The sequence below is a fragment of the Ursus americanus genome, chromosome 21 (assembly GCF_024610735.1).
Source record: "Ursus americanus isolate L20-20 chromosome 21, mUrsAme1.1.p, whole genome shotgun sequence".
Taxonomy (NCBI): domain Eukaryota; kingdom Metazoa; phylum Chordata; class Mammalia; order Carnivora; family Ursidae; genus Ursus; species Ursus americanus.
Window position 1 is genome coordinate 26,614,961 of NC_142147.1, and position 25,185 is coordinate 26,640,145.

General features: G+C 38.8%; 1 protein-coding gene across 1 annotated transcript in view; it reads left to right on the forward strand.

Annotated features, from left to right (window-relative positions):
* Positions 1–6,050: 6,050 nt before the first annotated feature.
* Positions 6,051–25,185, forward strand: part of AP1G1 (adaptor related protein complex 1 subunit gamma 1) — a 75,096-nt gene continuing 55,961 nt past the window's right edge. Inside the window, exon 1 of the mRNA XM_045810215.2 lies at positions 6,051–6,396. The gene's annotated coding sequence lies outside the window, so the exon portion shown is untranslated. The remainder of the gene's footprint in view (positions 6,397–25,185) is intronic.

Below are 25,185 nucleotides of genomic sequence, written 5' to 3' on the forward strand. Positions count from 1 at the left end.
TACAAGGAAATTGCTGCATCAGTTACTGTATATGTTCCAACACTTCTTGGACTTCCCAGGCTAATTTTATTTTATTTTTATTTCATTTTATTTAAAGTAGGCTCCACACCCAGCATGGAGCCTAACCCAGGGGCTTGAACCCACAACCGTGAGATCAAACCCAAGATCATGAGAGCAAGACTTGAGCTGAGATCAAGAGTCAGATGCTCACAGAAGGAAAAAAAAAAAAGAGTCAGATGCTCACGGAAGGAAAAAAAAAAAAGATGCTCACGGAAGAAAAAAAAAAAGAGTCAGATGCTCAACTGGCTGAGCCATCCAGGTGCCCCTTCCCAAGCTAATTTTAAAGCAAATTGTAGATCTGTCTGATTTTAGAGGAGTAAGGGTAGAGCTATGCACTTAAAGGAAAACAAAACCAATTTACCATGGACTCTTCTAGGCAAATGATGGTGCCCATATTAAGGAACTAAAATTACTTGAGTAGGAAATGAGTCAGAAGCCCTGCTGTATTTCTGGATAGTGCAGCCCTCTCTGGTGGTCACAGTTTTGTCTTCCCTAAACTAGAGAATGGCACTATTTCCTCAAGTTGAGGTTACAATTTGTTGCAGTCTCATATCTGGTGAGAGTTTTCACTCCAAAAGTGCCAACATAATATAGAATCATTTACAAGCCAAGCATAAGTACTCTACAAAAAAGAAAATACTGTGACATAAAGCATCTTGAGTGGCACTCTGGACTGCCTCTTTAAAAAAATCTCTAAAGCTAAGAAGGAGCTTGGCTGAGTCTCGTATCCTATGGGCTTTGAAGGAACATATAGTAGATTTCCTAATGGCCTTGGTAGGAGGTCAAAGAGCATATGGAGTTGGCCCTTAGAGTTTCAATTTTTACATCATTTCTAGCTCTTTTGTCACAACTGAAAGATTAATTCCTAAACCCTTTTCTCAAACCAGGATAAACTGTGAGTAGGGACCATGCTTAAGAGAATTGTAAAATGCTTTTTGTGAACACATTACATAAACAACAAAGGGACTTATTTCTCTCTGACTTTCAGGCTTATTTATAGATTTGGGTGACTCAAACAAGTGGAGCTGCCTCTTTGACTCATGTCACTGTCACTGTATTTCCTACAGGGTTGTATCTCCTTCACTCTCCTTTCTCAGCTGAGGTCTCTGGCACGTGAAGATGTAGGAAGGGTTCCTTGTGAAAGACGCTCACCACATTTCTGCAGGGAGAGCTTTCCCTATCTGCTGTAAAGATCATATGCCTTCAGCTGTTGATACTGAGTCATTTAAGAACCCCACTGCATCTAAGCCCAAAAAAGAAGGTCACCCCACCCTGGCCCCGTTACCACAGATTCCAGCTGACATGCCATGTCTTCCAAAATACCTCTTTCACTGCTCTGGCACCCAGTGACCTCTCATTTTTCTGCCTCTTTTAGGAGTAGGATTTATCTGCTGAGTGATAATATCACTGATATTTTTGTGTTTGAGGATTTTTTTAAAATCCAGTTTTCCATAATGAGATTAAGGAAGGTACAACAGTTGCTTTTGAAATGTCTATTACATATTCTGTGCACCCAGGGCAGGGTGGTGTAGTGGAAAGACTGAGGCAGTACATTTATTAAATGTTTGCTATATGGACTAAAAGATATATACAGTTACCCCCCACTTTTCAAAAGGTCACATTAGACCCCTTCACCTTTATGAATGACCTACATTAGTACTTGTTTTTGCTAACCAAAGGAAATCTGAAGATTTTCACTTCTAAAAAAAAAAAAAACGAAAATGGCATTCGGCATTTGTTTTGCAGTGAGCTCTTACATAGGCAGGACGTACACCAAGCAGGCAGAGCGTCCCTGCCACGCTTCTTCCCTGAGATCTACACTGAAGTTTAGATGAGATTTATGCTAAAAAGACCTCATATTTATTGAGCCCTTACTATATGCCTCCACTGTTCTAAGTACTTTAAGTGTATAGGCTCATTTGATAATGACACCAGCTTTAAGACGCCAATGTGACTACTATTATTAATGCCATTTTATAGATGGGTACACTGAGGTTCAGAAATCCTCAGAGATGTTAAGTAACTTGCTACAGGTCACACAATAAAGAGAGGAAGAGCAGCATTTTAAACCCAGGCAGTTGGGACACCTGGGTGGCTCAGCTGGTTGGGCGTCTGCCTTCAGCTAGGGTCATGGTCCTGGGGTCTTAGGATAGAGCCCTGCGTCAGGCTCCCTGCTCGGTGTGGAGTCTGCTTCTCCCTCTCCCTCTGCTGCTCCCCCTGCTCATGTTCTCTCTCTCTCTCTCAGATAAATAAATAAATAAAATCTTAAAACAACAACAACAAACCCCAGCAGTCTAGCACCAGAAACCAACACTTTTAACTGCTATGGTATGATGCCTCTATGGTTTACAAGCTCATGATGGGTGAGAAGCAAATGAATCAATGTATATAAAAACACTTTTGTGAATTTTAAGATACAATGCACTACTGTTACTTGTAGTGGACAATCAATAAATGGTCTAGCTGAATTGTTTGGTGGCACAAAAAGTATTTATCCTTACATTCCAATGATCCTTGATATTTTTCAAAGTGCTTTCACACATTTGATCCCTCGGGATAATAAGCCACTTTGAATCCATTTTGGAACAAGGCTACTCATAAATACACATTGGACAGCTGAAGTAACAGGCCCAGAGATGTGAAGCACCTTGCTTAGAGCATGAAGTTAGTAACCCAGTCAGGACTGGCATGCAAATGGTTTGACTCCTGGCTGATGCCTCTTTAGTTTTGTTTTTGGTTTTTCGTTGTTATTATTTGTTAAATTGGACATATGAGTTATCAGTAATAAACAAAACTATAAAAAATTATCTTTTCTCCCAGCCATTTTTTCTTCCTATAAGTTTTGTTAATTCTTTCAGGATGTTGCTGTATAAAAACAAAAATCTGGGGTTTCTGGCTGGCTCAGTCAGAAGAGCATGTGACTCTGGATCTCAGGGTCGTGAGTTCCAGCCCCACGTTGGGTGTAGAGTTTTACTAATAAACTAAATAAACTTTAAAATAAATAAATAAAAACAAAGATCTCCTTTAGCATTTGGATCTGTAAAACTGCATTGTCTTATAGAACTTTTTTTCAAAATGTCTTTTTCCCCCAAAAAAAGTACAGTATGCTCATTGCAAAAACAAAACATAATAAAGTAAAAATCTTCTATAATCCCACCATCCGAAGGTAACCATTTTCACATTTTAGTTTTATCCTTCCACTTTTTTCTGTGTATATATACACTTTTTACAATATTATTATAATGCCATTTTGTAAGGTTCTTTTCTAATCTGTCATACCATGATAATATAGAGCTATGGCTTCATTTTTATTGGCAGCATAGCATTCTATTTTATTGATGTGCTGTAATCTATCTGAAACTGAGGATTATGCTTGACTAGATGGGCAGTAAGTCTTCCTAAATTTTAATGGCTAACCACAGAAACCAAAGCTCTTAGGATAATGATGACCATGCTCTATACTGGGTCAATTTCTTCTATTTTTCAGTTGCATTGGAGGAGGAGTTTGCTAATTATGAAGATAAATATAAGTAAAAAGATACATGGAGGAGGTTTACATTTTATAATGTCTGCCATATTCTCTTTAATGCTCTGCCACTTGGTATGGTCCTAGAAAAGCTCCTTCCTCTTTCTTAGGAAGACAGTTTAATTTTTTTTTTTTTTGTGGTTTGCAGTGGGAAACACTTAAATTCAACCTCTAAGCAAATTTGTGAGTTTGCAAACAAAATACCTTAACTGCTGGGGCGCCTGGGTGGCTCAGTTGTTGAGCGTCTGCCTTCGGCTCAGGGCGTGATCCCAGGGTCCTGGGATCGAGCCCTGCATTGGGCTCCCTGCTCCTCTGGGAGCCTGCTTCTTCCTCTCCCACTCCCCCTGCTTGTGTTCCCTCTCTCGCTGGCTGTCTCTCTGTCAAATAAATAAAATCTTAAAAAAATACTTAAACTGCTTTGCAACCTTCAAACTTCTTATTTTCAAGGGAGCCCCAAACTGTTTTTTTTTTAAGATTTTATTTTATTTATTTATTTATTTATTTATTTATTTATTTATTTATTTGCCAGAGAGAGCATGAGCAGAGGGGCAGAGGGAGAGGTAGGAGCAGGGTCCTGCTGAGCAGGGAGCTGGACTCAGGGCTCGATCCCAGGACCCTAGGATCATGACCTGAGCCAAAGGCAGACGCTCAACCCACTAAGCCACCCAGGTGCAGCCCCCCGCAAATAGTTCTTAACATGTGTTCATGCCTAGCTATATTTCAGAGGAATATGGGTTATGACATCACCACGTTCTAGTTTTATTCTACTACTGACTAGATGCATGATCCAAGACTGCACTGTACAGTAGTGCATTGGGGGTATGAGGCAACTGAATTCCATAAGCATTCTGTTCTTCAGACCATTTGGGCTGATTCCACCTTGAGTGTGGGAGTGCGGGTGTGTAGGTGTGTACTCTTTTCTAATTCAGGAGGTGGCACCATATAGCAGAATCCCAATGTGGGAGGAAAGAGGGAAGGTCTTTCAGTAAGTAACAGTTTCTGTGAGCCTCAGTCTCCTTTTTTTTTTTTTTAGGATTTTATTTATTTATTTATTTGACACAGAGAGAGAGAGAGAGAGAGAGAGAGCACAAGCAGTGGGAGCTGCAGGCAGGCAGAGGGAGAGGGAGAAGCAGGCTCCGGGCTGAGCAGGGCTCTATCCCAGGACCCTGAGATCATGACCTGAGCTGAAGGCAGACACTAAACCGACTGAGCCACCCAGGCGCCCCTCACTCCCCTTATTTGTAAAACTAAGTTAAGTTATGCTTGTCTAGTCTGATTTAGGAAGTTGGTGGGAAGGTCAAATTAGATTACACAAGGAAGAAGGTTTTATAAACAATGTGGTATCAATACTTAATAAAAAATGATAATTACTATTATCACGCCCCGGGGCTTTGTTTCCAGTCACTTGGTAAGTCCTGGTAGTTCAGGAGTAAAATTGTGCAGGTTGACCTCCTCAATTCAATTTTTTTTTAAAGATTTTATTTATTTATTTGAGAGAGAACACAAGCAGTGGGGAAAGACAGAGGGAGAAGCAAACTCCCTGCTGAGCAGGGAGCCCATGCAGGGATGGACCCCAGGACCCCAGGATCATGACTGGAAGGCAGACGCTTAACTGACTGAGCCACCCAGGAGCCCCTTCTCAATTCAATTTTTGGAAAAAGGTTTGAAATCCCTGTATGAAAGTGCCTGTCTAAGGAAAAAAGTGTAACCGCCTGTCTATGACAGGTCCTAAACTCAAGATTTATGGTTAATTCAGTTCTTTTTGGTATCTAGCCAGATGCTACGCTTTATTCATTTTCGGGACTACTTTACTGCCATCTACCTGAAGGATTTTAGTTTAGGCAGGTCACCTTTCCCTTAAATGGGCCAAGGTATCATGACCCTCTTTACCGTTCACGTGGAAAAGAACTTGTGTCAGGTGTTAGTAATTATTTATCAAGCCAGAACGGTCTGGGTAGACTGTCTTTGGCTCAGGTCTTTAACTGATGGAGACACAGTCAGAATGCCCACTCGGGAAGGGTTTTAACGCTCACTACTCCAAATCTTTTGTTTTTACATATGAGGAAACCGAGGCCCTGAGAGTTTAAATGACTTGTCCAATGCAGGAGGTTGAGCAATGATACCGGGTTTGGAATCCATTCTTCTGTATCATTCTCTAATCTAATCTCTAGAATGCGAGACCACTTGGAGCATGTTCCGGAGAAAGCTGAGGTCTCAAACAACGAAAGGAAACAGTTTGGGATATTTGTGTATCAGGTCCCCGCCCCCACCTGCCTCGCCTCGCCCACTTCCTCAGCTACCTTGATAGCCCCGCCCTCTTCAGGTGGCCCCGCCACTTCCTGGTAGCCCAGCCTGCTCCTCCCCCGCAAGCGGAACCAATGTTCGGAGGCTTCCAGGGTCAGCCGGATCTTACTCTCTCAGACTCTTCGCAGCGGTGACTCGGCAGCAGCGTCTCGCGTCATCAGTGACAGCCCCGTACCTTGCTACGCTTTGCGTCGCTCTGCTAGGAGCAGTCACCTCCTCCTTGGCAAATAGTCCTCGGCGGGGTCCGAGTTCTTGGATAATAGGAGAGGGGGTGCACAAGAAGTTGCAGCCAGGGAACACGGAATCGACAAGCAGAGGAAGATAGAGACCAAAGTTTCTGCGATACTCTGTGAAGTTAGTTAAAAACTCCCTCCTTCCTAAAAGGATCCTTCCGCCTGCAGTAGCGGTGGTGAGGCTGAGGGAGCCGCCATTTTGGATGTTCGGTTCCTGCTGCCACTGCTGCCGCCGCCCCCGGAGCTGCTGGTTTCATTCGAGGTTTCGGGCCGGTGAGTGTCACTCGCGGCGCTAAGAACACATTGCTTCTTTTGCCCCGCGCCTGCCGGGAGCGCTGGGCCGGAAGCTTCCTGACAATCCCAGGGGTCCGGTCCTAGGTTTTGGGGGGTGAGAAGAGAGGACAGAGGCTGGCCCAGGAGGGGCCCGGAGCCCCAGGGGCTGCTCCGACTTCTTGAGGGCCGACCCGAGGCCTCGGACCAGGAGGCTCCGGGCGCGGCTGCGTTCTGTGCTGTGGCGTTGCCCGGTCGGTGCGGGCCTCCTTTGGACCCATTGACTTTCTCGGGCTTCGATCCTCTTGAGGGCTCATTCAGGGAGCCTGGGTTTAGCGGGGCGGGTCCCACCCCCGCGTGTCTTCTCTGAGCCACGTATCAGCGTTCTTGTATCTTGTACTCGAGTCAGGTCTTTCGTAGAACTCTCTTTAGCTCTTCCAAATGCTCAGTTAATCGCTGTTTGCCTTGCAGTGCCGTCCTCTCAGAACCGGACATCGGCCTCGTCTCTCTCTCTCACCTTCCAACCACCCAACTTATTTCCTAATTTTCAGGGTCCCTCCCTTACTCCCTAACTCACCTGCGAGTGCATTGCTTACCCTTCTCTCAAACTCTTGATCTTGCGGACGTCAGTTTCTAATAATTCTCCCTATCTTCTGACTGTCTGAAAGAGTCGGGACGATTACTTACGTTTCCCTGTGAGGGTTTGATGGAGATCCATCGAACCACTCGCTCAGAGTATACTTCTGCAGTAAATGTTTGTAAAGCTGATTAAATGGCTTTGGGGGAGGGGTCGGGAGGAAGCTGTCAAACATTTTCTCATTTGTGAATTGCCTTCCTGTGCTGAACACTTGGCTTTTTGGTGCTTATTGATACTTACGTGTTTGTCCTGATCTTATATATTCCTGGGCATGAAAATTGCCTGAGAAGGAAGGATCTTAATCCGACGTCGGCAGAAAGGGAAGTAACTTTTTTGGCTACTGTAGGAATTAGTTAACAGAAAAGAGGAGCGAGGATTTCTTAGTGATCTTAACTTGCAGGTGTTTTGTGCGGTAATGATCTTTGCTGACTGATTCTAAAAAATAGTTGGGTTGACTTCGTGTGTTGTATTTCTTGGGGGTTAGTTGAATTTTGAATATTCCCTTCCACTCTTCTCCATACTTGTCAGACTATACACCTTAATTTTTGGTTTAAAAATACTCTCCAGGTGTCTGTAATCTCACCACTTCCATGCTGTTCTTAAAGTATGTTTGCAGTATGGCATGCTTGAATAAAAAGTATTTCACAGTAATTCACTGATTATTTCCTACATTTCAAGTTAGGCAAGTATGATTGAATCACCTCTATTTCATCTCAGCCTGGGTTTTTAAATCTGCGAAAGAGAAATAACTTATTTGAGATTATAGCCTAATGACTGCTGAAATTTAAATTTGTATCTTAATGGACTCGTTGTAGAGGGATGAAGGGGAAAGTGAAAAAAATTTATAACTTGAACTTGGATCAAACCTTTTATACTTCTAATCCATCTCTAAGTGCATTATTTTTATCATCAGGTAGATAAATTCCTGTACTGGTCACATGATGACTCAGTAGGAGACTGAATGTTTTCATTGTAAATAGTGTTCTTGTTATTTGTTTTAAAGAGACTTCAAAATTTTGTTAGTATTTATGTATTTACTCTCAAGATAGGGTGTTTCTCTTTTGATGAAAGGAACTATCAAACCCCTGAACATCTATGGAATGCTTACTCATTTACTAAGTATCCTCTTTTAGTTGTTACTGAAATGTTCCATTTCTGAATTATGTTTTTTTTTCTGATTTACATTTTTAAAAACAAGGTTATGGGAAGAGCTATCAGATAGGTGTTATTTAACTCCGTTCATTTTGTGGTATAACGTATTGGTAGTTAAACGTTTTCATTCTTAGGTGGTTTGCATTCAACTGGAGAGTGTCCTTTTGCCTTACAAATTATAAGCAAAGTGCTGTTTAGTGCACTGTTGATTGATCACATACTTTAATGTCTACTGTGTCTAAGGTTGTGGGATTATACTTGAAAGAAACATTGTTTAGGAAACTTCAGTTAATTCTCTTTTGGGAGCAGTTGCTTGTTCTTTGATCTGTTTAACTTTTACCAGTTCTAGATTTGAGGGTGAATTTTATTTTATTTTATTTTTTTAGTGAACTCTACCCCTAACTTGGGGCTTGAACTTAAAACTCTGAGATCAAGAGTGGAATGCTCTACCAACTGAGCCAGCCAGATGCCCCTTGATAGTGAATTTTAGAGTGAAACTATAAAGTACAAAAATTGTCAGCAGTACCTTGGTGATATTTCACCCCCTATTTATTTTAAAAAGTAGTCTTGAAATTAGTGATGTACAAAAACAAAAGTTCCAGTTTTTTGTGATTTATTTATTTAATAGAAGAGAGGGAGAGTGCGAGTGTGTGTGCAAGAGAAAAAGCTGGAGAGCAGGTGGGAGGGGCAGAGGGAAAGTGAGTCTCAAGCAGTCTCTGCTCCGAGTGTGGAGCCCAATCTCACCACCCAGAGATCATAACCTGAGCTGAAACCAAGAGTTGGATCCTCAGCTGACTCTGCCAGCCAGGTGCCTCCCAAGTTTTTGTGGTTTATTATTATTATTATTTTAAAGATTTTGTTTATTTGAGAGAGAGTGCACATGAGTGAGAGAGCACAAGCAGGGGGAGCAGCAGCAGCAGAGGGAGAAGCGGAATCCCCACTGAGCAGGGAGCCCGATGTTGGGCTCTTATCTCAGGACCCTGAGATCATGACCTGAGCCAAAGGCAGCCGATTAACCAACTGAGCCACCCAGGTGCCCCCAAGTTTTTTGTGATTTACAAAAACTCTATATTGAAAAAGTTGAATGAGTATTTTCCAAAAGATTATTTTTAATTAAAAAAAAAATGAATTAGGAAACTACATACCACAACAGATTTTCAAAATGCTTAATCCCCTTATTTGTGTTTGATGAGGATTTAAAAATTTTGTGTAAAAGCAGGGCTTAATTGATAGCAGAACTTTAAAACTCTTACCCAGACTTAGCTTCAGAGAATCTAAAACTATTACTTTACCTTTATAAACTGCAACCACTTTTTGGTCCTTAAAATTCATTCATTCTTAGCTTTATGGATTGTTTTCAGTTCTTGATTTTGACATCTTCATACGTTTGTTACTTTTATTCAGTTCCTTTCATGCAGGTTAAGATTTAAGGTAACAGGGGCGCCTGGGTGGCACAGCGGTTAGGCATCTGCCTTCGGCTCAGGGCGGGATCCCGGCGTTCTGGGATCGAGCCCCACATCAGGCTCCTCCGCTATGAGCCTGCTTCTTCCTCTCCCACTCCCCCTGCTTGTGTTCCCTCTCTCGCTGGCTGTCTCTCTCTCTGTCGAATAAATAAATAAAATCTTTAAAAAAAAAAAAAGATTTAAGGTAACAATTAATTTAAAATTAAGAGAACATATAGATTTATCTCAGCTCTCATATTTCTTGACTTATACGTTTTTAAAATTGTATCTTTGTCAGAAAGTATTAGGATTTTTCCATTTGCCTTTTTGTATAGAAAATTTTATATCTGTGAGGGCATTCATTTTTATCTTGAAAATACATGTAAGGTTTTTTTTTTCCTTTCACTGAAGGAATAACACAAAACACTTAATTTGGCATGAGTTTTGGTTACTAGAACAATCTCTTGTCAAAGTTTGAAGGGTCCAGAAGTGAAAAAAAACCACAGTTGCCGAACTTGTTGAGTCAGCATTAACTAACACTTTTGTATGAAAAGGGCAAGATTTAAGATAATATGATTGAAATGAAAAATGCTTTTTCACCAGGCACTTGGAAGTTTTGTTTTGTTTTGTTTTTTGTCTTACTCAGACAATTGGAGAGAGAAAATAAGTTATAAATGTCAGTGAAAAATAGGTTTCAAAGGAAAAAATCATAGTTTTTTAAAAGATGATGAAAACATATGTGACCTTTGTACTTTGTAAATAAAGACATCTTAAAGGCAAGTAGTTTTTACCTCCTTTCTCTGTTGTAACAGTGCAACAGTCACAGTGTAACCTGATAGGCAGTTGCTTTGCTCACTCCACCTTTCTTGTGTTTTACTGAGCATCCTAGGCTTTTCAGCTTGTTTGGCCTTGAGGTTAATGTTATGGATTTTTGGGAAGACCAAATATGAGAAAGACATGATCTTAGATTTTTGGGATTGTAAAATATTTGCACTCTGCTTGCAAAGTTAAAAATGAGACTGATACAGAATGAAGGACGTACACTATTAGTTTAAAAGATCTAACTTTAGTAAATGGTCATATGGTTGTACAGCTCAAAGTAAAAGGAGTTCCATTAGTGTTTTTACAGCTCATTTTAGTGAAGCTATTTACTAAACCTCACTATTGGGAAATTATTCCGTTTTAAGCTGAAGAAAAGGAAGGGAAGTTAATTTTTTAAAATTCCTTTTTAAAGTCTGCACAAAGGATTTGGTTACCTTCCCACTTTTTGAAACTTTTGAAATTAAAATATGGTGAAAACATTGGTTTGAGATGAATGCAGAAAATTAGTGAAAATAATATTTTTGTAGATACTAGGTTTTGGGTATGATTTATTGAAAGTACGCTGTTGCGAGAAGAGCTTTTTCTGGTAGTACTCTGGATATGTGATGTTTTTTAAATGTGTGTTTGTCTCTGCCAGTGAAAGTTGGGCTTTATGTTTTCTTTAGAAACATTCCATGATGAAAGCTTAGTAAATGGTGTTGATTATTTAAGAAAGTAGAATGAGGGAAGTAGCTTACTAGCATTTAGTTGTATTATTTTTATTTACACACACTGAACTTTATTTTTAAAATTTTAAAAGTAAGCTCTACACCCAATGTGGGGCTTGAACTCAGCAACCCCAAGATCAGGAGTTGCATGCTGTATGGACTGAGCCAGCCAGGCACCCCTACACTGTTTTTTTTTTTTTTTTTTAATACTGTTCCTCAAATACTCCCATGTTCTTTCATTTTCTTTGTACCTGTTCTGCGTATACCTGGAATGCTTCGCTTTTCTGGCATCTACCTAGTGAACGTGTTCTTCCTTTCCCTCCACCCCAGGCAATGGGGTGTAGCACTTCCGTTAAAGTACTTGAATTTGTCTACCTCTCCTTGAGCTTTCAGAGGACAAGAACTATCTAATTTATGACATCCATAGTACAGTGCCTGGCCCTTAGTAGCTGCTCCACGGAATAGATGATATGAATGAAAATAATATGGAAAAATTGTTCAGGTACTCAGATATATGGTAATTGGTTGATGCCAGAGCCAAAAGCAGTCAGGGTCCTGAGTTACGAGAAGATACTGCAGGTCATTTACTTGTGACTTGTAGAATTGATGTCAGTGAAGTTTATTTTCGGATTTAGAAAACATACAAAACCTTGTGTCTGTGTCCTTGAAAATATTATTTAGATGTTTAATTTTGAAATTGGCATTATTCTTTATTTGTGATTTACTCAAACTCTTTCTTTTGCAAAAGTTTCAAGTGGCAGCAAAGAAACCCACTCTTCCCCATCTTCTTTCTTTTGAATACCTAATATGTAATTCATTTTGCTAAAGAAACTGATACTAAGTTGAGAACTTCAGTCTTTTCCCCCCAAATGGAAATATGTTGATGCAGTTCAATGATTTGTTACTGTCTCTCTCCTCCTGTGTGAATAATATACTTTTATAGTGCTAAGAGTTTTTTTAAATCTATCTTTTTAATTTACAAAATAACAGGTGTCCATTATAATAAATGAAAAAATCTAAAAGACATATTTAAAGCTATTAATTTCCCTCAGTCTCTTCATTGTTATTCCCCAGCATTTTACCAGGTTATGGGTATACTTCAGTATTTTTCTTTTCTTTCTTTTTTTTTTTTAAGCATTGATGATTCTTTTTTTTTTTTTTTTAAATGATTATTTATTTATTTATTTGACAGAGACAGCCAGCGAGAGAGGGAGCACAAGCAGGGGGTGGGGGAGAGGAAGAAGCAGGCTCCTAGCGGAGGAGCCTGATGTGGGGCTCGATCCTAGAACGCTGGGATCATGCCCTGAGCCGAAGGCAGATGCTTAAGGACTGTGCCACCCAGGCGCCCCATATACTTAAGTATTTTTCTCCGTGCATGGTCAAGTGTTATATATAGTAACCTAAATGTGCACATTTATAAGGATTCTTTATTTTTACAAAAGGGAGATCATACTTATTATATTATTCTGTAACAAGCTTTTCTTAACACATCCTGGTCAATAAATGTAATTCAGTCTTGTTTTTTAAACATCCCTGTTAACGTCTCGGCATGAACGTGTATCATACATAACTTACTCAGTTATTTTTTAAAAATATTTATTTATTTATTTATTTTTAGAGAGTGTGGGGAGTGGGGTGGGGTGAGGAGGGGCAGGGGGAGAGAATCCTTAAGCATACTCCCAGCTGAGTGCGTTGCCCAACGTAGGGCTCGATCCCAGGACTTTGAGATCATGATCTGAGCTGAAATTGAGTCAGATGCTTAACCGACTGAGCCACCCAGGTGCCCCTATTCAGTTATTTTCTTATGGACATTTAGGTTGCTTCTAGATTTTTTTAATAGAAACAGTGATACAGTAAATATCCTTGTACATGTCACTTCATTTGCTGCTACTTTTATTTCTACAGACTAGATTCTCCAAGATGGGATTTCTGGGTTAAAGGAAATATACCTTAAATGTTTTTATTGCCAGATTATTCTCTAAGTAGGTTGTCATTTCTACCTTCACTAGCAGTGAGTTTCCTGTATCATCACATCATTAAATGTAAATAATTTAATTTTTACTGGTCTGCCAGGTAATGAATCCTCTTTCAGTTCGTCTTAATTTTCCTGGCCATTATTGGAGCTAGCCTCTTTTGATATGCTTTTTGCTGTTTGGATTTCCTTTATTGAGAATTTTCTGTTCATGTCCTTTGTTCATTTTTCTTTTGTTTTTCCTCTTTTTTTTTTTTTTTTAAATCTTGTAGGAACCCTTTATGGTATATTAATTCTTTGTTGTGTGACACATGTATTTCTTTATCTTGAATTAACTTTTTTAGGATACGAAGCAGTGGGTTTTATATGGTTTTCCTTTGTATAGAGAGCCAACTACATGAAGATTAAAGTATGGTTTCCTTAGTGAATTAAATGCCATCTTTTTAAAAATATATATATTTTATTTGAGAGAGCAAGAGCGCGCACAAGCAGGGGGAGGGGCAGTGGGAGAGGGACAAGCCGATTCCCCCACTGAGCAAGGAGCCTGATGTGGGGCCTGAGATCATGATCTGAGCTGAAGGCACTTAACCCACTGAGCCACCCAAGTGCCCCAATTAAACGCCATGTTGTATGTTATGTTCTCATATATGTTTGCTCTATTTCTGGTTCTTTTTTTTTTTCTTTACTATTATTTTACTTTTTTGAGTGTAGTAATTTTGTAAAAAGTTACACTCTGTTAAGAAAAACTCCTATTGAGGCACCTGAGCGGCACAGTTGGTTAAGTATCACACTCTTGTTTTTGGCTCAGGTCATGATCTCAGGGTCATGAGTTCAAGCTCCCCATCAGGCTTCCTGCTCTGTGCGGAGTCTGCTTGAGATTCTTTCTCTCCCTCTACTTCTGCCCCTCCCACTCATGCTCTCTCCCTCTAAAATAAATAAATCTTTAAAAGAAAAGAAAAGCTCCTATCACTGTACTTTTTCATTTTCTTAACTATTCTTTAACATTTATTTTTACACCTATTGATTGAAAATCCTGTTGCATTCAGTAAACTTCACAGAAAGTCCACTGTTTGGAATTACACTATATTCATATATTAATTTTGAGAGGCCAGACATTTTTAATGGTCTAAATTTTTCCTTATGATGAATTTCAATTTGTTCAGCCCCTGTTTCAGTTTTAGGTTCTTCAATAAATGTTTTGTAGATTTGATAGTCTTCTTCATGTAGTTCTTATGCCTTTCATGCTAAATTTGTTGCTAGGCATTTTATAGTTTTTGATACTGTTGTCAATTGGACTTTTCCTCTATTTCTTTTATTTTTATTTTTCTTCTTCTTCTTCTTTTTTTTTTTTTAAGAGAGGGAGAGAGAGAATCTTACTCAAACTCCATGCCCAGTGCAGAGCCTGACATGGGACTTGCTCTCACGACCCTGAGGTCATGACCTGACCTGAAATCAGTAGTTGGGCTCTTAACTGACTGAGCTACCCAGGCCCCTCTTCCGCCTCTGTTTCTAACTGGTGTCAGAAACATGGGTTAAAAAATGGATCTTTAATTTCCTTGGACCATATCCCCTTCCCCTCCTTTCTTGGTATCCAGAATTTAACAGAACTTGGATTTATGAAGAATATGCTTGGGAAACTTTGTTGTTTTTGTGTGAAATCACTTTCTAGTAACTTTCTAATAAACTTTCTAATGTCCTCCTGTAGAAAATGCCTTTAGATAAATGTGACTCTGTCCTTTCATGATGAATGCTGTCTTGTTTTTTTGAAAGTTCACAGTTTTCCTTTCTAATCTGTTACTCTGATTTTTATTACTTTGAATTTTCAAAGCAAGATTTATTGCTCAAATAAATGTTCATTATTTAAAAGAGAGCAGAAAATATAAAAAAGTTAAAAAGGCATCTGTGTTTATACAAGGCACAGATAGTCTATCTCTAACATTTATTATACCCTTTGGGACATAGCTTTAAAAACAAATTTTTTGTTTTGAGAATTTTGTGACAATTCTTGATATTTGTGGGCTCCTTACGACATTTTTTTTGCTAATAATACTAGGGTTGAGAGTAGAAATTGCTTTTCATCAGTGTCAAATTAGATATTAATCATGTTTATCATTGTTTATTTGGCCTTTTTAAAAAAAGTTGTTTATTTAGAGAGAGCACCTGACGGCAAGAGGGGCAGAGGATGAGAGAATTCTCAAGCAAACTCCTTCTTGAGTGTGGAGCCTGATGAGGGGCTTGATCCCAGGACCCTGAGATCATGAACTGAGCAGTCGGCCACCTAACCGACTGAGCCACCCAGGCGCCCCTTATTTGGCTTTGATATTCATGCATCTTAATGCAATTAAATCGTTCAGAAGGCATATTTCCATTTATATTCATCTATTTTTAAATTCTCAGTTTCAGTGAATTTTGGTTAGATAATTTTAAAAGACGATTTCTGTAATTACTGTGGCATTTTAGGGAGAATTGAGCTTAGGACTTCTACTTAGAGGAATGCCAGCTGGCTGCCTAGGCAGGGTGTGGTGGTATCTTGATGTTGTTACACATTTCACAGCCTATTCCTTAGCCTTGAAGATGGAAAAATTCCATTTTAGTGTTTCATTTGGGAATGATTTAGCCTAATCAAACTCACTGATGTGTGAGGTAGAATAACAATGTTGTAATTCACAAGGGGCTGTGCTTTTCTCCTGAATTACCTATCTGATTTCCAGGGCACCCCTTTCCTTGTGTGGAGGAATTTGGGAGACAAGATATTTGGGAAGATGATTGATAATTACAAAGTTGCATCATGTCCCTGAAGCCAGAGCATATAAAGTTGAATGATCTGAATGTTTCATCATTCTAGGCCCTGGTGAAACCCAGTGAAAGAAGTATCCCTGTCTGGCAATGGTGTTTACCTCTGCAGTGACCAAATACTTATCCCCAGATAATAGTCTCTCTTATTCAAACAGTGATGTACTAACACTACTCTCCCTTTTTCTTTATTCTGTAAAACATTTCCCTTCAGTAAGAACACTTCTTCATACAGGGGAGATACATGTGCACTGCTTCCCCCTTTGTACTCCCCGGTACTCAAAAGAAAGCAATCCTCAGAAACACAAAGAGGGTGAAAAGAACCCAGTTAAGTCAGATTAGTAACAGCTGGTATCTATAAGATATTTTGGAAAGTACAAGTCTGATCAAAGCTTAATACTGTTGATCAGTTTGGTGTAAGCTTCCTTATTACTTTGGTCATCGTGTTTTCTAAGTTGTAAATGCATTAAAGCAATTCAGTTATCATATGCAATAAAAATCTGAAATAGGGCTTCTGTGTGGAGCATAATCTAAAAATATGGCCATGTGGAGAGGGGCCCCTGGATTGCTCAGTCAGTTAAGCCTCTGGCTCCTGATTTCAGCTCAGGTCATGATCTCAGGGTCGTGGGATCAAGCCCTGTACCAGACTCTGTTCAGCAAGGAGTCTCCTTGTCTCTCTCCCCCCTCATAGAAATAAATGAAATCTTAAAAAGAAAAATAAAAGCACTGTTGTTATTAATTTGAAAAAAAGTGGCCATGTGGAGAATGAAGGTGGGAGAGCACATTAACTTCTTTTGAAGGGTTTTGCCTAGTGTTAACTTAGGCAAGAGGGGTGTTCTTAGCCATTCTTAAATCTGGGTGTTCTTAGCCATTCTTAAATCTGGGACTAGATGTTATAGGGTAATCACTGGCAAAGTTAATTGAAATCTAATTGTTGAATCTTTTCTTATTGTTTATCAAGAAAGACTTCAAGTACAGTTTTTGTATTGGATAGAGAAGGAGGTAATTTTAATATTGAGAAATTGCTTTTAATTTAGGATTTTTTTAGATTAGAGTTCACATAGCTTCAGGTTTGGGGGAAGAAGGACAATGCACAGCAGGAGCCCCAGCTTTTTGGTTATATATTCTTAACTGGGCTGTCATTGGTTCAGAGCTCACAGCCAGGTAGTGTGAGCTGAGAAGTAGAAAGTTAACTGAGCAAGGTAGAATAGAGGACTGGATTGAGTCCTGATGGCTTCCCATGGCTGTTGGTAAGTAGCCAGTGGTGCACCTTTACTTTGTTTGCTTTGGAAAGGACAAGTACATTTTCTTTATCTAAGAGTCTTGTAGCTTTTGGAATTCAGTTAACCACAGTATTTCTCAAGTTCCTACTCTTAGGTAAGGGGAATACAGGGATAAATAAGATTAATAAGGATCTGGCCTTTAGGAGCTTATATTTGAGTGGGGAAAAATACACATTTCAAAGAAAAAAAAAAGGTAATCATGGCCTGGGGTTAGTATTGCAGTATGAGGAAAATCTTTATCAATTAAAGAGATTTGTGTGGTGCCTGGGTGGCTCAGTAGGTTGGGCGTCTGCCTTTGGCTTGGGTCATGGTCCCGGTATTCTGGGATCAAGCCCTGTGTCCTTCTCTATCGCCCCCCCCCCCCCCCCGCACGTGCACACTCTCTCTCAAATAAATAAAGTCTTTTAAAAAAAATCAACGAGATTTGTGGAGATTTTGGAAAATAACCATTTTCTCCATTTTGGAATATATTTTAGGAGAATTGGAACATACACAGTCATTGTTTTTTGTCTTTTATGTTTCTTTCCTAAAGTAAGCATTCATAATTCTGGTTATTTTTGGGGTATATAAAGTAATTAATTTAGCTTAAGCTCCAAAACCTAATTTTGTTTACATTTTGGATAGAAACGTTTCAAAAATGAAGTTCACACGTCTTTATGTTCTTTTTATTTTTCAACATTTTTTATTTTTTATTATTTTTTTGAGAGAGAGAGAGAGTGAGTGAGTGTGCAGGGGGTGAGGGAAGAGGGGCAGAAGGAGAGGGAGACAGAGAATCCCAAGCAGGTTTCATGCTCAGTGCAGAGTCCGATGTGGGGCTCAATCTTACGACCCTGAGATCATGACCTGAGTCAAAATCAAGAGTCAGATGCTTAGGGGGCACCTGGGCGGCTCATTCGTTTAAGTGTCTGCCTTTGGCTCAGGTCATGATGCTGGTGTCCTGGGGTCAAGCCCCACATTGGGCTTCCTGCTCAGTGGGGAGCCTGCTTTTTTCTTTCCCTCTGCTGCTTCCCCTGTTGTGCTCTCTTGCTGTCTCTCAAATAAATAAAATCTTTAATAAAGAGAAGAAAGAAAGAGTTGAACACTTAACTGAATAACAGGAATGAAATAAATACATTTATCCGCAATCTCTGTATCTTAACAAGTTAGAATTTTAATTTTTCTGTGTTCCTTTCCCATCCTTGCCCTAGTAAGTATTTTAGGATGGAAACGGACATTTTATTTTTACAAAGTGTACAAACTTTGTAAATATAAAACAGATGGACATACAGGCATTGAATAAAACTATGAAATACTAAATGTAAATAGATAAAAAAGAAATGGACAGAAACACAGTTATAATGGTAGACTTTATTTTTTAATTAAAACATTTTTTAAAAGATTTTATTTACTTAATTAGGGAGAGGGAGAGAGCATGGAGGGGGAACACAGGGGGAGGGAGTGGGGCAGAGGGAGAGGGAGAAGCAGCGGAGCCCGCCCGCTGAGCTGGGAGCCCTCCCGCTGAGCTGGGAGCCCTCCCCGCTGGGCTCAATCCCAGGACACTGAGATCATGACCCAGAGGAAGGCAACATATAACTGACTGAGCCACCCAGGAACCTCTTAATTAAAAAAAAAAAAAAAAGAAAAAAAAAAGATTTATTTATTTGAGAGAGATTGCAGGCAGGGGTGGGAGTGGGGTGAGGGGGAGAGGGAGAAACAGGCTCCCCGATGAGCAGGGAGCCAGATGTGGGGCTTGATCTCAGGACCCCAGGACCATGACCGGAGCAGAAGGCAGACGTTTAAATGACTGAGCCACTCAGACAACAGTGTAATGGTAGACTTTAACGTATCTTTCTCTGCCTTGGATGGGTCAAGTAGTTTAAGAGCAGACAGTGTCTGAACTCTACAATTTTTAGAAATTGGTCATTCCACAGGCACAATTTTTTTAATGTAATTGTCATCTAATTTTTAAAAAAGTTTTATTGAGGTTTACACAATATTTAATGTCTGTAATGAGATTATAAATGCATTATGGATTGAATTACAAATTATATATAACATACATAAATGCATTAATGTACATATTTAATGTATATGATTTGATGTTGGGATACAGTTTTATATTAAGGTTTCCTCCTCTGCATTAAATGTTAAATGTTGATGTTATTGAACCACTTCTTGATAAAGCAGGGTCTTACTGTAAAAACCAATTATGGCACTCTGTTATTTAATATTCTTAAGGGAGAGTTGAATGCTTTTTGCTAGTACACTAAATAGGCTCAGATTACTATGCTGTGTGTATATTTAAGGTAAGAACTTTAATTTTGGATTTGTAAAAAAAAATTGATAAGGTAATTATATGGAACTCAGAGGCAGAGATTTACTAGTAATTTGATCTTTTTCTTTTGATTAATCACTTAAAATTTTTATAGGATAAAAATCGATGATTTCAAGGGTACAAACTTTTTAAAATTGTGGTAAGAATGCAAGCAGATTTCTACTCTTGACAGATTTTTAGTTGCACAATACAGTATTGTTATGTGTAGGCACTATGTTGTATAGCAAATCTGTAGAATTTATTAATCTTGCTAGTAAGCTGTGTGGATACTTGTTTCTGCTATATGTAGGTTTTGTTTGCATTGCTGCTGCTGTTGTTTCTTCCCTTACTGTTAGATGACATTTTGATGACCATCAGTGTTCTTCCCTAAAACAGCCTCTGTCTCCTGGTTCCCACCCCCTTCTCTTTCCCTTCCAGTTCTCTAATTTGTAAATTAGAGCCTGCAAATAGAGTAAAGTGTATGTTTTAGTATGTTGGTGCGATGCTCTCTGTATTGCTCCATGAGGTTATAAAGATGTGTTTGTTTTGAGTTCTCAGCTATGTCAGCCTGCAAATAGAGTAAAGTAGTTGTTTTAGCATGTTGATGGGATGCTCTCTGTATTGCCGCATGAGGTTATAAAGATGTGTTTTGAGTTTTCAGCTGTGTCCTGTTTAGCTGAATCATCACTATACCCCATATTCTTACTTTATTTTTAAAAACAGGATCATTTGTTATTAATACTAACAATAGATGTTTAAGCTATTGTATTTTAAGGAGTCTTGTGGTTTTTGAGTATTTGGAAAGGCAAGTAATTCTTAAAACATAAGGAAATCTTGAACATTATAATAAGAGCAAGTAGGTTGTGTTTTCCAGATTATGGGGTCTACAGTATTCACTACATAGATTAGATGTATTTGAATTTAACTTTTATTTGCTTAATTTTTAAAGATATTTATTTATTTGTCAGAGAGCGAGAGAGCGAGCGAGTGTGATCGTACAAGCAGGGGGAGCGGCAGGCAGAGGGAGAAGCAGTTAGCAGGGAGCCTGCTTCGGGACTCAATCCCAAACCCTGGGATGGTGACCTGAGCTGAAGGCAGATGCTTAGGCAGCCCAGCCACCCAGGTGTCCCTGAATTTAATTTTTAATATGAAACATTTCAGACATAAAATATATGTTCTTCATCATATTCCCCTCTCCCAGATGTCCCACTTTGTTGATCTTTATGTTTCACATGCATGTTCTTATTTTCTTACTGCATTTTTGTATCTCTAAAGAATAGGTTCTTTTACAGGGGGCCTGTGTGGCTCAGTTAAACATTTTTAACAATGATTAGGGTCCTTAAATAAGGGTAAAATCTCCACAATCCTTTATCTCAGTTTCTGAAATTAAACAAAACCAAAAACCCAGGAGTTTTCATAATTCTTTTGGTGTTAAAAATCTGATGTGACCAGACATGAGGCTGTAGTATTTATTTTTTCTCATTTGGTGTGAATGAATATTCACACATGTTGCTGCAGAAATATTTTTTATATAATGGAACTGCTACCCCGGACATAGTAGGTGAGTTATGACCTATAATATATGCACTGCATTACCTTTCTAAAATTCAGAAAATTCTAAGTTTTATTTTTAAAGGGTTAGGATGAGAAATTGTGGACTGGTACTGTGCTATCGATCTCTTTCTATGTGGAATTTTGGAGTTGTTGGATTAATCAAGAAGGAACTTAATTTTGCAAAAGAAGAACTTTCTAAATATATTGAATGTTTGACCATGACACACTTTAGCTTACTATAAATACAATTTTCTGTTCTGTCACTGGTCAGCAAAAGCGGTTCTTGCTGCCTTTTTATATTGCTGAAATTGTAAAAATCTGTTTTCCTCACTAGACTTCTGAGTTCTTAAGGGTAGAGATCATGACCTTGGCAGTCGCCAGCGTTTATCGCAATGCCTGACACAGAGAAGGCTCAGCAAATATTTGTTGAATGAGAGTTGGCAACTTTTTGGTATAACATGTTTCCCTATTACTTAGGTCATCTCTGGGATAGTGCGACGACGACTTGAGTAAGGAGAGGAAAAAGAGATGCGTGAGGCTAACTTCTGATTCCATATTTTTTACATTCTCTCTTCTCCCTTTGAAATGGATATAAATAATGCTTGTGTTGATATTAGTTATGATACTGTTTTCTCTGTTAACTGTAGTTAATGGGCCTTGAACTGTTAAACTTTTTTTTTTTTTTCACTTTCTTGGTGAAAGATTTTGATCCTGCTGCTTTCTGAATTCAAGATTCTCAAAACTTAATGCCCATTTTTAAAAATTGGGTTTAACTGCTGTGTTTTGAGAGTTCCTTTTTATAGTTTGATTACAAGTCCTTTGTTGGATATGCAATTTGTAAATATCCCAATCTGTAACTTGTGTTTTCATTTTCTTAACAATGTTTTTTAATGTGCAAAAGTGTAATTTTTATGAAGTCCAGTTTTATGATTTATTCTTTCATGGATGTGACTTTGTTATTACGTCCAAGAACTCTTTGCCTAACCCCAGGTAATGAAGATTTTCTCCTCTGTCATCTTTTTTTTTTTTTTTTTTAAGATTTTATTTATTTATTTGACAGCCAGCGAGAGAGGGAACATAAGCAGGGGGAGTGGGAGAGGAAGAAGCAGGCTCCTAGCAGAGGAGCCTGATGTGGGGCTCAATCCCAGAACATGGGGCTCATGCCCTTAGCCGAAGGCAGACGCTTAAAGACTGAGCCACCCAGGCGCCCCTCCTCTGTCATCTTCTAACAGTTTTTTATAGTTGCGTATTTTACATTTAGATGTGTGCTCCATTTTGAGTTGATATTTGTATAAGGTGTGAGATTTAGGTTGAGATTCAGTTTTTTTGCATATGAATGTCCAGTTGTGATGTGCACTGTGATGCCATAGTATCACCTAATTAATTCCTTTTAATGTGTGTGGTGATATCCACTTTCGTTACTAATACTGGTAATTTGGGTTGTTTCTCTTTTATCATCTAGCTAGAGGTTTATCAATTTTATTAGTCTTCTCAGAGAACTGGCCTTTGGTTTCGTTGACTTGACCTGATTTCTGTTTTTAATTTTATTGATTTCTGTTTTTTGTTATATGCTTTTTTCCTACTTCTCTTTGATTTATTTTTCTCTTTTCCTAGTTTCTTAAATAGAAGCTTAGATTGCTTGAGATGTTTCTTCTGTTCTGACACAAGAATTTAATGCTGTTCATTTTCCATCAAGCACTACCTAAGTGTGTACCACAAATTTTAATGTGTGTTTATGTTTTTGTTCAGTTCCATATATTTACCAATGTCCCTTGATATTTCCTCTTTCACCAGTGGATTATTTGGGAATGTTTAAATTTCCAAGTCCATGGAAAATTTTCCAGTTAGCTTTCTGTTAATTGATTTCTAATTTAATTCTATTAATGGTCAGAGACTATATGATTTCCATTCATTTAATTTATAAACTTTTTTTTTTTTAATGACCCAGGACATGGTCTATTTTGGTGAATGTTCTGTTTGCACTTGAAAAGAATGTTTGTTTTGCCATTGTTGATTGAGTTGTTCCATAACTATTGGTTAGATCCAGTCAGTTGATGATGGCATTCAGGTCTTTTATATCTTTGCTGATACTCTGTAATTTTATCATTTACTTAGGGGGCATGTTGAAGTCTCTATAATTGGGATATCTTTGGTATCTGTCAATTTTTTATTCATGTATTTTTTAACTCTATTATATATAGAGTTATGTAACTCTATGTATAACTCTGTATTTGCAATTAGGGTTGTTGTATTTTCTTGGTGAATTCTTTTATCGTGGAGTGGGAGAATAGAAAGTGATTTACTCCACACTCTTAGGATCACAGCTCCTCTGGTCAGAGAGATGAGTTCCCCTTCCCCAGTTTTTAGATGCCTGCCTGTTAATTCATTGCTGTTCTGCCACAGCCACCGCCATTGCAGGGTTGGCTAGAGGCAGGGGTGGAGGGAAGGAAAAAATAAAAAGCCAAAAGAGAATTTCTACCTTCTTTTCCTGCTTCCTGGACCAGAAAGAGAGGGTTTTTCTTAGAGCGCCTTGTCTGTACTCAGTGAGCATTTCTGGGTTTCGGCTTGTCATTGGGTCTAGGCTGGGCAGTACTGGAGGAAAAATGATAACCTCTCGCCATTTTGATGGAACTTCAAATTCTGCTGTCTTTCTCGAATGCGCTGTCATTTACTTTTCTGAGTCCTTGGGTTGCTGTGCCACACATTTTATCCAGGATTTATAGTTGTGGTCAGAAGGAGAGACAGGCGTCTCCATGGAGTGTGTTTACTCCATCTTCCCCGGAACTAGAACTTTTTGTTTAGTTTTGAACTTAGAATGTATTTTGAAATATACTAATTCTTTATTATGTAAATGAACTTTTTCATTCATGCCTACTAAGACATTTTCTTGTGATAAAAAAAAGAAATAAGTAGAAGTAAGTTGTCACAGCCAAGGAAAAAAATTACTGCTTTTCTCTAGAGATAGCCTGGAGAAAGAGTGCTGATTGGGGGAATCACAAGATGTGAGTCAGGCTAGTAACTAATTCTTTGACCTTGTACAAGGTAGTTAACAGTCTGGTCAGTTTCCTCCATAAAAAGCTAGTGGCATAAACTGTAAGTCTGTGACTCTGTGGCTGAACTGAGAAATTGCTCTGGGTAACTTGTTTTTCTCTCAGTTGGCTTAAACTCTTGTGACTTTTCCCCCCCTTTTTGGACTAAGTGTTTTGGAAATAGATTTGGGCTTTTTCTGATAGTCTTGTTTGCTTCATAGATTCATTGAGGCCTTCATAGAGAAAAGTTATTTTCCAGCAGAGTATTACAATACTTGACCTTGATTGATTTAGTTGCCGTAGTCTTCTTTTGTTCCCCACACACGAAATTTGGGTTAATGATAAATAAAATTCTTTCTTTAAAAAAATCTTTATTTATTTAGGTCATCTCTGCACCCCATGTGGGGCTTGAACTCATAACCTTGAGATCAAGAGTCACATGATCTCCCACCAAGCCAGCCAGGCACCCAAATAAGATTTTTTTTAAAGATGTATTTATTTGAGGGAGAGAGAGGGAGAGAGAGTACGCGCGCTTGCGCACGCATGTGTGTGAGCAGAGTAAGGGGCAGAGGGGGAAGAATATCCAAGCAGACTCATGCTAAGCACAGAGCCTGGATGCGGGACTGGATCGTGACCATGAGCCGTGAGGTCAGGACTTGAGCCAAAACCAAATCAGATGCTTAACCGACTGACTACCCAGGTGCCTCAATTTATAAAAAATTTTAAGGACTTAAATGCTTTGTTTATTGAAGCTTTTTGACTTTATTTATTTTTATTACTTATTATATTTTTAAAGATTTTATTTATTTATTTGAGAGAGAGGGAAGGAGGGAGCACAAGCAGGCAGAGTAGGCAGAAGCAGGCTTCCATCTGAGCAGAGAGCCTGACATGGGGTTGGATCCCAGGGTCCTGGGATCATGACCTGATCTGAAGGCAGAGGTTTAGCCGACTGAGCCACCCAGGCACCCCACTTTTTGACATTTAAAAAGCTTTTGATTATGAAAATGTCTAATATACGTGAAAATAGAGTAATACAATGCAACTTCATATACTTACCATATGCCCCCAGCAGTGATCAACATTTTGTCCATTTTGTTTCATTTTTTTC